This window comes from Salmo salar, chromosome 21, assembly GCF_965601325.2.
Source record: "Salmo salar chromosome 21, fSalSal1, whole genome shotgun sequence".
NCBI classification, from domain to species: domain Eukaryota; kingdom Metazoa; phylum Chordata; class Actinopteri; order Salmoniformes; family Salmonidae; genus Salmo; species Salmo salar.
In genome coordinates, this window is record NC_138311.1 from 27,216,046 (window position 1) to 27,228,745 (window position 12,700).

Consider the following 12,700-nt stretch of genomic DNA (forward strand, 5'->3'; position numbering starts at 1 on the left):
ATAGTTTGCACAACAAACATCTCTCGGCGGCAATCCATCAGGCCGCAGCCTGGCGGCAGGCAGACCGGAGAGGGCCGGTCGGGCTGCGTTTAGAAAACAGACCGCTGGAGCGGAGCACGATTCGCACTATTAAACCAGTGGGTGTTTTTAGCAAGTGTCATCAGAGAGAGAGAGACAGAGGAGCAAGAGAAAATAGAAAGAGAGAAAAGACCGAGAAGAGAGAAAAGGAAAAGAAAGAGAAGGGAAACAGTGGCGCACAAACAACATTGTGAATTCCATCCAATATCTATTTATTTATCTTCCTCTACGATTCGTGCTATGACTATTTTCAAATTGCTAAAACACTGTACATAGCTCATAATATAACACTTGAAAATGTAAAAAATATTTTTGGAACCTTTTTGAGAGCAATGTTTTTGGTTGATGTTGTTACATTTGTTTCTTCTCACTTGTTTTTATTTCACTTGCTTTGGCAATGTAAACATGTTTCCCATTACAATGAAGCCCATTTGAATTGAATAAGCGAGAGAGAGAGAAAGAGAGAGAAAGAGAGAGAAAAGGCAAACAGTGAGAGAGATCTGTTCCAGTCCGATCTCGTTTCCTGTCACTATCACGCCTTCAACTCTATCTGACCTGTCACATGCGGAGGAACAATAACGTCCTCACGGCCAGCGCTCAACCAACTCCCCAGGCTGCCCTCCTTTCAGTTGTATACCTCAGGAGAGAAGAAAGGAAGCTGTGTGTGTGTGTGTGTGTGTGTGTGTGTGTGTGTGTGTGTGTGTGTGTGTGTGTGTGTGTGTGTGTGTGTGTGTGTGTGTGTGTGTGTGTGTGTGTGTGTGTGTGTGTGTGTGTGTGTGTGTGTGTGTGTGTGTGTGTCAGAGCAGTGGTATGGGTCATCAACCCATAAATATCTCGTCTTTATACGCACAACTGGCTAAACTGTTCTGGAGATTCAACTAAATGTAAATGTTTAGGCTATGTGACATTGCTGATAAATATTAAAAACAACAAACACGTTATATTGATGTGGGTGGCGTAGGCTATAAATCTGGAAATGTGTTCATTTTTCCGTGCCTGACATGCTGCTGTGCAAGTCCTTCTCTCTAGGCTCGAGCGAACTGGGACGAGGGCGGGGGGAGTGGGCCCGGGGCCATCTCTCTCTGGAGCGCAGAGGCTCGAGCTTCTGCTCTAAAAAATGCAGTGTGACGCAGGATAATCTCCGCAGCGACGGGGGTGAGGAGTGAGGATTAACACGGATTAATGCACACACCACTACGCAGGGCTCGGGTGTGTGTGTATGTGTGTGTGTGCGCGCGCTGCCAAAACGAAAAGAAAGCGCATACCACTTGGGTGGACCGAAAATAAAACAACGAAAACAAAGCTCAGAATGGTTTAAAAGTCACGTCTGGAGATTAGCTTTACTGCAATCTATTCACCAAAATGAAAACTGCATATTTTCCCGTAATGCCAGGAGGCCTTATCATTTTTCTCGTTTAAGGTAATACAAAGATTACAGGTTGGAAGTAAAATAATAGTTCTCAATGTGTTTTTTGATATCTATCACATATTTATTTTATTCCTTTGTCACATTCATTACCAGGATCATTATACACGACAAAGACAACAAATGTAGCAACCCTTTCTCCAGGGTCCTTGCTCTCCGGGATCCTACCCCATTGCAGATGGTTAAGGTTAGGGTTAGGCTAGGGTTACGGTTATGGAGAGGTTAGGGTAGGGGGGTCCTAACTATCTCGGATAGAACTAGACCTTTTTCCAGTCCCCCAGTTTTCTCGTACACTCTCGTGCGTAACAGCACATCTCGAGAGACACGCAGCTGCCAAAAGAGAGAGAGAGTGTCTGTGTGTTTGCGTTACAGCGTGTGTGTATGTGTGTGTCTGTGTTATAGCGTGTGTAGGGTGTGCGTGTGCGTAGGGTGTGCTGTGTGTGTGTGTGTGTGTGTGTGTGTGTGTGTGTGTGTGTGTGTGTGTGTGTGTGTGTGTGTGTGTGTAGGGTGTGCTGTGTGTGTGTGTAGGGTGTGCTGTGTGTGTATGTGTGGCTGGGTTTCTGTACAGCACTTTGAGATATCAGCTGATGTATGAAGGGTTATATAAATACATTTGATTTGATTTGATTTGTGTGTGTTATAGCGTGTGTGTGTGTGTATGTGTATGTGTGTGTAGGGTGTGCTGTGTGTGTGTGTGTGTGTGTGTGTGTGTGTGTGTGTGTGTGTGTGTGTGTGTGTGTGTGTGTGTGTGTGTGTGTGTGTGTGTGTGTGTGTGTGTGTGTGTGTCAGAGAGAGAGACTGGTGTAGGGAAACTCCGAGACAGCTCCCTGTAGACACAGAGAGAGAGACGTGGGCAGGCCTCCAACATTTCTACGCACGGAATACTAGCGCGGCACGATAGGCAGCCAGCAGCAGAGCGCAAAAGGACGGATACGGGGGCCAAACCGCGCAGAGGAGGGCTTTCACTTCCCACTCCACATGATACAACAATCCCGTAGTCAGTATGCAGCAGCTTATTCCGTAACACACAGGGACTGAATGTGAGAGAAGAGGACAGAGTGTCACAACATGACCATGAAAAGTCAGAAATTCAATTACAGAAAATATTACACAACCAAGTCTGAATCACTCGTTATCCCAACAATGTAGCACAATATATCCACAGTTGTCAACAAATTATCAGCACGGGGACGGCTACATATTAATCTATAATTTCCATATAGCGAACACGTTATGACCAATGAAATACATAACCCTACAACGGGGACATTGTGTCCATGCACACAGTCCCGTGGCAGAGGGCGTGGGGAGGTCGAGGAGAGAACGGACGAGAAAGAGCTCCACTATAGCGCGCACACACACGAGAGAGAGAGAGAGAGAGAGAGAGAGAGAGAGAGAGAGAGAGAGAGAGAGAGAGAGAGAGAGAGAGAGAGAGAGAGAGGAGAGAGGAGAGAGAGAGGAGAGAGAGAGGAATGGCTGTTTAAAACAGCTGTCCATTATTTGCGCGCGGGCTGTACACAGGGCCTCTCGCCCTCCCGCCACACAGGCGAATGCAAGTCAGTGCGGGAGGACTGTCCCGGGAGCATGACCGCCAACAACGCCGACATTGTGTGACCCGTGCTGTCACTGGAGAAGCGGTGACGGCCGCTGAACCATGCCATTCATCCCGGGCCAAATTAGTACTAAATGGACCTTTTATGTCCCCAGAGGGGCCAGGATTGTAGTAACAGGGACGCGCATGTTAGTCGCCTTAGTAGGCATTGTAAACCGTTTTGGGGATTTCTGGTAGGCCTATATCATCAAAATAAATCAATCGCAACATGTTTTTTGATTAATTGAGCACTGTTAATCTGACAATACTATTGGAAATTAATGTTGAAAGTTCCATTTATATTACTAAAATGTAATTTATGCTGTAGATGTTTCCTGTTGACAAGACATTTTGATAAATAGCCCAATGTCAAAACACTGTTTTAACGTGTCCAAATCAACAAGCAATATGAAAAAACAGTTTGTGATATTGAAAACATAAAATGTACTATCTACACATACTGTACATAGTAATCATATTTTAATTTATTTTTTTAACGAACCACCTTATAAACTGCACACGCACCAAAAACCCAATCAAGTGCCAATAAATCACTGATATCGATTAGGGGGGAAATACAGTTGTATTCACTGTTGAAACTAACACAACAACAAAAAACATGGAAACTGGAGATTTTTTCCCATCACTGGTTAGAGAACCTGCAGAACACAGCTACATGTTGATTTGTGGCTCCCAAAACAGAAAGAGAAATGCATCACTTGTGTCAATAACTCCGATCCATATCTCAATTGTGCAAGAGGGGGGAGATGTGGTTCTTGTTCAAACTAAAACAGCTCAAAAACCACACGGAATCTGGGAATAATATGTACATCACTGGTTAGAGGACAATTTGTAGAAGACAGTTAGCTACATTTTGATATGTTGTATTTGAATTCAAGTGGGTCGCCAATGTGGTAAGTGTAACTCAACACTTTTTCTGTTAATCACACGCTGTTAAACACACGCTGAAATCATTAGAACAGGGGCAAACCTTTGGGGTGTAGCGCTGTTTAAACTAAAACTTTTCCAAGGCCAAACGGAAACTTGGAATAACTTACAGGCCTACATGGTTGGTTAGATGAGAACTTGTAGAAGAAGGCTTGTGTATATTTTGGAATGTCAGATGTTGATTTCCGGAGGCTGCCATCACGGAACAGGTAATGAACCACTTTTTCTGTTAGTTCATTTAAACGAATCAAGATGTGGCATATGATATCAACAGTGACAATGGTTGGCTGCTATTTAAGTGATAGCTTGACTGTCCAATCCATGTATTGGGAGTGTGTGGCCAGCGACTTGTATAGACTGACCGCCCCAAATGTTCTGTGCCATTTAATTTAGTCCTCAGTCTAAGTGATTCTAAGTCCTGCCCATCACAGAGTGTGTGACAAAATCAACCGTTGTGTAATTCCACTAAGTTGTATTGGGTGAAAATGAGCTTGTGTAAGGTATTAATTCATACTGTCCACATTTGGGAAATTAGACAATATACAATATTTTAATATGGCAAAATAATGAAACATGTAAGTTTAAGATGATAGTTTCTGAGTGGGCAACATATACTATTACAACAATGACATCTACACACAGTGGCCAGTTTATTAGGTACAACCATCTAGTACTGGGTCGACCACCCTTTGCCTCCAGAACAGCATGAATTCTTTGGGGCATGGAAACATTGCTCAATTGGTATAAATCAAATCATATTGTATTTGTGACATACAGGTGTTTAGCATGTAGCGAAATGCTTGTGTTTCTAGCTCCAACGGTGCAGTAGTATTTAACAGTGCAGTAATATCTAACAATACACACAATCTAAAGTAAAGGAATGGAATTAAGAATATATAAATATTTGGAAGAGCAATGTCAGAGTGGCATAGACTAAGATACAGTAGAATATAATACAGTATATACATATGAGATGAGTAATGCAAGATATGTAAACATTATTAAAGTGACTAGTGATCCAATTATTAAAGTGGCCAGTGATTTCAAGTCTATGTATAGGGCAGCAGCCTCTCTGTGTTAGTGATGGCTATTTAACAGTCTGATGGCCTTGAGATAGAAGCTGTTTTTCAGTCTCTCAATCCCAGCTTTGATGCACCTGTACTGACCTTTCCTTCTGGATGATAGCGGGGTGAACAGGCAGTGGCTCGGGTGGTTGTTGTCCTTAATTATCTTTTTGGTCTTCCTGTGACATCGGGTGCTGTAGGTGTCCTGGAGGGCAGATAGTTTGCCCTCCAGGACAGCAGCACTCTCTGGAGAGCCCTGTGGTAGCGGGCGGTGCAGTTGCTGTACCAGGCGGTGATACAGCCCGACAGGATGCTCTCAATTGTGCATCTGTAAAAGGTTGTGAGGGTTTTAACTGCCAGGACCAAACATGTGCCAGGAAAACATTCCCCACACCATTACACCACCAGCCTGTACCATTACACCACCAGCCTGTACCATTACACCACCAGCCTGTACCATTACACCACCAGCCTGTACCATTACACCACCAGCCTGTACCATTACACCAGGCAGGATGGGGCCTTGGAATCATGCTGCTTACGCCAAACCCTGATAAAGCCATCAACATGAAGCAACTAGAACCAGGATTCATCAACATGAAGCAACTAGAACCAGGATTCATCAACATGAAGCAACTAGAACCAGGATTCATCAACATGAAGCAACTAGAACCAGGATTCATCAACATGAAGCAACTAGAACCAGGATTCATCAACATGAAGCAACTAGAACCAGGATTCATCAACATGAAGCAACTAGAACCAGGATTCATCAACATGAAGCAACTAGAACCAGGATTCATCAACATGAAGCAACTAGAACCAGGATTCATCAACATGAAGCAACTAGAACCAGGATTCATCAACATGAAGCAACTAGAACCAGGATTCATCAACATGAAGCAACTAGAACCAGGATTCATCAACATGAAGCAACTAGAACCAGGATTCATCAACATGAAGCAACTAGAACCAGGATTCATCAACATGAAGCAACTAGAACCAGGATTCATCAACATGAAGCAACTAGAACCAGGATTCATCAACATGAAGCAACTAGAACCAGGATTCGTCGGACCAGGCAATGTTTTTCCACAACTAAATTGTCCAGTGTTGGTGATAACGTGCCCACTGGAGTCGCTTCTTGTTGTTTTTAGCTGATAGGAGTGGATCCCGGTGTGGTCCTCCTCTACAATAACCATCCGTGACAGGGTCCGACGAGTTGTGCGTTCTGAGATGTCGTTCTGCACACCACTGTTGTACTGCGCTATTATTTGCCTGTTAGATTGCATGATTCTTGCCATTCTTATTCGACCTCTCATCAACGAGCTGTTTTCCCCCCACAGGATGTTGTTTGTTCGTCACACCATTCTCGGCAAACCCTATACATAGTCGCTGTGAAAATCCCAAGAGGCCAGCCGTTTCTAAGATACTGTAACCGGCGCGCCTGGCACCGATGATCATACCACGCTCAAAGTCACTTAGGTCACTCGTTTTGCCCATTCTAACATTCTATCGAAAACTAACTGAATTCCTCTATGCCAGTCTGCCTGCTTTATACAGTAAACCACGGCCACATGACTTACAGTCTAGGAGCGAACCTTCTGTGAAAGGGGTGGTGTACCTAATAAACTGTCCATAGTGTATTCCTCACTCATTTAACCATTTAGAGAGTTAAATGCTCTCAAACACAATTTAACCGGGTGCTCTAGACTGAAGCCTCCATAGTGTATGTGCAGTAGCCGGAACATTTAAAGTCCCTAGCCTTAGTCTTTTACACATTTTTGAGGTTTGAGAAAGTCCCCACTGGGCATATACGTCACATCAACGTCTATTCCACGTTGATTCAATGTAATTTCATTGAAATGGCGTGGAAATAACGTTGATTCAACCAGTGTGTCCCAGTGGGCCATGGCTCAATCAATATGGAGATATTTGGGAATATAATATCCCCTGAATAAAATGTATTTTTTAAATGTAATTTCTTGGCTGCGAATGTGGTGGAATTGGCTGTGAATCAGATAGGCCTACTGTGTGATTAAATTACGTTCAAATTATCAATGCTGCTGCTATGCTTCAAATGAAATGTTTAATGCAGGATTTCTATATAAAACGCACACAATACGGTACTAAATCTAGTTGGTTGTACAGTAACCGAAAAAGGTTGGGAACCACTGGCCTAGCCCACGCCTTGCATATATATCCAAACAGTGCGTAATTAACAACTTTATGGTTCGGTGGAAAATGAATGTTCTCTTGAGCGGTGTAATAGAAATAACGCAACATACACACGCCCCCTCGAACTGCCGCGCTCTGCGCAGGGTCTGTAGGATTTCGTCAGCAGTGGGCGATAACATCTAAAAGCAAAACGGGCCCGCTTGATCAAGATGGGGCCTACTTAGACGAAAAGGAGGGCGACTGGCTGGCGAAGTGTCATCGTCAACATCCTCTCCCAAAATTATAATTCGGTGAGGTCATGAACATAGGCCAAATAAATAATCCACTTTGCACAAAAGCAACATTATTCGAATTAAAATATCATCACACTCTAGGTCTGACCAAGGAGGGACCGGGATGGTTGACACACTTAGTTCGGTGTTAATTTGTTCCCCATTCAATGAAAGAAGGACAGTATCTCACATCAGGCTATTTGTCGTCATAGGCCCTCACGCTGTGGGTGCTATAAGGGGGTAGTGACACGTCTCTCTGCGGGGAAGTGATCCGTGTGCTCGGGGCCTCCGCGGAACTAAAAGCTCTGTGAAACAGAGAGAAAAAAGGCCTCTCCCGTTTCAGCGCGAGGTCCCAGGAGGCCTGGACGGAGGCACAGCTTCAATCAAACCATGACATCTCCTCCGGGAGGAGTACAGCACACCGAAACTCGATCTCCCCCATCTCTCCGCCATGCCTTCACTTTTGTTCACAGGCACCTCGCATGAGCAGCCAAGAGCGCAGCGGTGGTGTTGGGATTGTTGTTGTATTCAGTGAAAGCACACAAACAACAAGTGACATTAGCCTAAAATGGGAGGGCTGAAGCTTTGTCTCAGCAACGCTGTAAGCATTAAACATTGCCTATAACTGGGGCTACAATCAATCGCTAGACAACAACATAATGACCGGGGATATACCAACACAAGCTCCAAAGAAAACTACATGCCTGGCCATAACTGCAGCTGGGATATACTGTGAATCATAAAAACATAACCGTGTATCTTTAATAGGTCATACTGTCATTATTTCTCACTTCCCATACAGAAGGATTACTGTTCATTTCACCATATCGAACCAAAGTCAGGTGACACATTCATGGTCGTCCACATGGCCACAGAGAATTATATTGACATATTAGCGCATGGATCCCCCCTCGTAGATCCATTGATTTCAGCCGATTACAAAACGGCCCAACAGCGTTTAATGGGTTTAGAATGGAGGCGGTGAGATTGTTCCTGCGCGACCCAGATTACCATCTCCATGCCGCCCCACGGGGAGCCCAGAGACGCTGTCACAAATACCAGATCCATCAAACCGCAGGACAATAGCCTGCCAGGCTCCGGGTAGACAGGCACAGATCGGGGATCAGGGTAGGCTTTACCCTCCCGATCCAATCATTTAAGGACATAAACACACAATTGACCTTAGATCAGTGTCTATGCAATCTTCTTCCTGCTCCATTTATAAAGTCCCCGACCTGCCCATATAGACATGGTGGTATAGTGTATGGAGAGATAGTAACTCGAGCACGAGAGGAAACAATGACCTTGCTACACGTGATGGCGAGCCATTCAATGAAATAACGTGCAACCTACGCTATAGCAGACTAATCTACTGCATCGTCAGGGGGGAAATCTCATTTTCTTCTTCCTTTCATGTCTAGTTTTCATGTCTAGTTTCTTGTCCCCTCTCGCTCTCTCGCCTCCCCCTCCCTGTCTAGTTTCTTGTCCGCTCTCGCTCTCTCGCCTCCCCCTCCTTGTCTAGTTTCTTGTCCCCTCTCGCCCCAGTCCCCCCGTCCCTCTTACTCTCTCTCGTGCGTAATTTTGACCTCTGGGCGCGAACGGACACCTGGAGAATGAATCAGCACGGCTGACCTCATCCCACGAGCATTGTAGACAATGAGGCGCTAAACAGTCCAATGGGATGCTATCAAATAAACTGCAACCAGAACAACATCTAAATTAGCTGTTTTAGGCGTTCTGAAGTATAGAAGCCCGAGGTGGAATCAACTCGGTGAGATTGAAAGTCCAAGTATAGGTCAGCTGATTAAACGTTAGCCTATGCACTATACACAGCTTTAGAAAGAAGCGGGTCGTTTACTCTGGGCCATTCAGACACTCTTATCCAGTCTTTCAATAATTCCACAAAAAATGATACAACAACCACGTAATGCGTACAACTTTAATAAATAAAAAACGTTTTCAAACGGGTCACTCACGAACAATCTCAATAAAGATGTCATTACGCATAGCCATCTAGCATAGACCTACAGCGGCATTGTCCAACAAATCGATAAGATCTTGGCTAAATATGGATACCTCCCACTGTTACCCTATGCTGTGTGCGCGCGCGGCGTGTGTGTGTGTGTGTGTGTGTGTGTGTGTGTGTGTGTGTGCTCTGTGCTGTGCGCAAGGCCACTGAAGGCTTGGAGGAATTCAAACAAAACCAAGATGCAACTTGTCAAGATATAGCCTATATGGAATTTTGGATATTGGAAACAGAACACCTTCCACTGGGCAAAGACATCAGTTCAATGTCCAGTTCTGATTTACATTTGGTTGAGTCATCAACTAACGGTAATTTAACGTGAAATAAACCAAGCATGTCACCCATTGGATTTAGGTGAAAATAAATCCTAAATTGAATGTTTTGGTTGAAATTACATGGAAACTACGTTTATTCAACCAGTTTTTGACCCGTTGGCTGCTTCATATGATTTATCTTGTATAGGGGTAAAATAATTTCTCTATAGTCATCTGAAATGTTATATTTACATTGGGAAAGCACACCATTCTCTTCCTTCTACTATGCGTCCGTTTGCACAGACCAAAACCTTCTCTATCCAAATAAACCACATGATTTTCCCACTTTCAGGGTATTTACTATCATTGCTGAGTCATGTCAGGGGACAATCGCAACGCAAGCTCTCACTTTGACTTTGGTCCTCTGCCTATCTGCCTATCTGTCTATTTGAAGTGATCACTTATCTGCCACAATGACTTGGGAGCAAACACTATGTCATAAATCACCGTTTCCCCCTATACCATCGCTAGGCGGTTGGGGAAAGAGTAGGCCATGCCCCGTGTAATCTCCTTCCCAGCCGTGCGTAGTAGGCCTAGGCCTATGACATAAGCGCAGGCAAGCGAAGTAGCCTATATGTATATTTAAGTACAAGGCTAAACAGGGTGTGGGTGTTTGTGTATATGCTGGTGTATTTGAAGCGGCGTTTGTATACCAGAGAGACGATTTGGTCGACTCCAATATTCTAGAACCGTAATTCTAGAACCCTAACTAATACCATTGAGCTGCAACCAATGAGATAGGAGACATCGATCGCGCCCCAATTAGTGTTCTATCACTGGCCCGAGGTCACACACGCCTCATGCGCGGCGAAAAATCATGCAGTCATTGCGAGAAACCATGGCATGAGGCGGTGGCTGCGTGCGGAGCTAGAACATGGGTGACAATATACCTATATGGAAGAAAACTATCTCTCAAAAGTTAAGGAATTTGCCGGTGCAAGGTGGTGATTTAAGACTGAAACTGCCAGGCAGGCAAAAAGCCCTGTAGCCTGTATCCCAGATCGGGTTCAAATGACAGAGAGAGATGGAGTGTGTTGAACTGTGTTGAACCGTGTGTAAACGGAACAATCCCCTCCTCTTGGCAGGGCGAGGCTGGATTCCGTAACCTTGTTTAGGGCGCGCACACGCACACATTGAGAACACTTGGATCGATCTGGTAAAGAAAATAAGGTTTATTTAGTAGCCTAGCCTACTTCAGTCTTATCAGTCACTTTCCATCCAACCGTTCTCGGAACCGTTCGTTGACGGGGAAGCCTCGTCCTGTATGACTTACCGACTCATCGCTCTCCGGGTTGACAGGACGGTCCCGGTCGCCAAGCACAGGGCCGAATGACTAACTAAACCCATGTTATTTATCAACCACATGCCACTGCCCCGCCGAAACACACAAAGACCACCCTATGCGCTATTCTTAGAAGTTGCCGTTCCTCTTTCTCCCCCTTCTCGCTCTCTCACGCACGCAGACACCGCGATAAAATCCCTCCGAAGCTGTATAGTAGAACTTTACACAATTCTCTTCCAGGCTTCGTAAGCTTACACTTCTGGGTTGACAGAGTCATGTTGGAGAAAATCAATTTATGCCGTTGTGGTGGTGATAGGCTACCCACAATAGGCTATCCTCTCATATGCGAGGGGAGATCACGGTTTATAACCATTCAACAGTGGCAGAACGAATACAAGACCCACCAAAAGCAAACGTCTTTATTACCCAAATAATTGTCTTACCTGGTCAATATCCTCTATTTCCGACTTTCCTTTTCCCGTTTTTCCAAGTTGTTCACGGCTCTGAGCAAATATTCGTGCGTGGAGGTTACGATTCCGTTATAAAAGCATAGACATCCCGGGCCAGCGAATATTCAAACCGTTGGATATAAATAAGCAGAAGTGTGGCTAAAGGGTTATTTACTTGTCAGTCAATGAAACAATGTGTTATAGTTTTTCCTTTACACTCGCACAATACTTTTTCACAGTAATATGTCAATATGTTTCCAGACGAGAGAAAATGCCGTCAACATCGACTTAGTGTGACAAATCCCTAGAATAAGGTTTCCAATCATCCTTTATAGAACGTCCCAGCGGCTGGTAACGTACAGTTTAGCAGTGCGCAAGGATACAGGTGGCGAGGTCCGCGGACTCCTGAAATGCATTCAGCTCGGTCGTATCTCTCAGCGCCATGTTGGGTTTTATCAGAGCATGCCGTTTCAAAGCTCTTACTTCCAATCTCGTCAATCCCAGTCTATTCCGAAAATATACTATTTATCTCCGGCGATATTGTGAAAAAGGTCGGGAATGTCTATCTTTCCGTAGTTTTTCTCTGAAAGCTCCTGGTAGCTCCTTTCGTGCGGAGTTGCTGAAGACGCCGAACAGGGCGCGCGGAGCGGAGTGGGTTGCTGTACCGCGAGCGACTCTCTCAATCGCGCAGACTCTACCCAGAAGGCCAGTCGGGAGACCGCAATTACCATAAACCTCCTGCACATACACCGCGCGCTGGGGCGGGCGTGTAAAACAAAACACTAGCGAGAAGAGGGGGAGGGTGGTAGTGAACGGTGAAAGGGAAAAAATAAATGAAGGGTAGAAATTGACTGGGGGATGATGCCGTAGCTTAACGGGAGGCTCGGGCAGAAAGAGAGAGAGACAGTGTGGGATAAGGAAAGTGAAGAGGTAAAGTAGGATTATGACAGAGAGAGGGAAGTGGAAAAAATAAGGGAGGGAGAGAACCTGCTCGTCCAAGTTCAATGAAGGGCCGTTTATTCTGGAACTTGAAGAAAAGCATCCAATGTAAAGCCTCCACACCTCAGCCGCT

At 44.9% G+C, this 12,700-nt stretch overlaps 1 protein-coding gene across 4 annotated transcripts in view; it reads right to left on the minus strand.

The window, feature by feature from the left end:
* LOC106582152 (BCL-6 corepressor) overlaps positions 1-12,320 on the minus strand; it is a 68,785-nt gene extending 56,465 nt beyond the window's left edge. For 3 of the 4 annotated variants that reach the window (XM_082967075.1, XM_082967074.1, XM_014164940.3), the window contains exon 1: positions 11,623-12,320. The gene's annotated coding sequence lies outside the window, so the exon portion shown is untranslated. Of the gene's footprint in view, positions 1-5,209; positions 5,436-11,622 lie in introns of all 4 variants that reach the window. The other variant, XM_082967073.1, reaches the window with a different exon arrangement.
* Between the last annotated feature and the right edge of the window lie 380 nt (positions 12,321-12,700).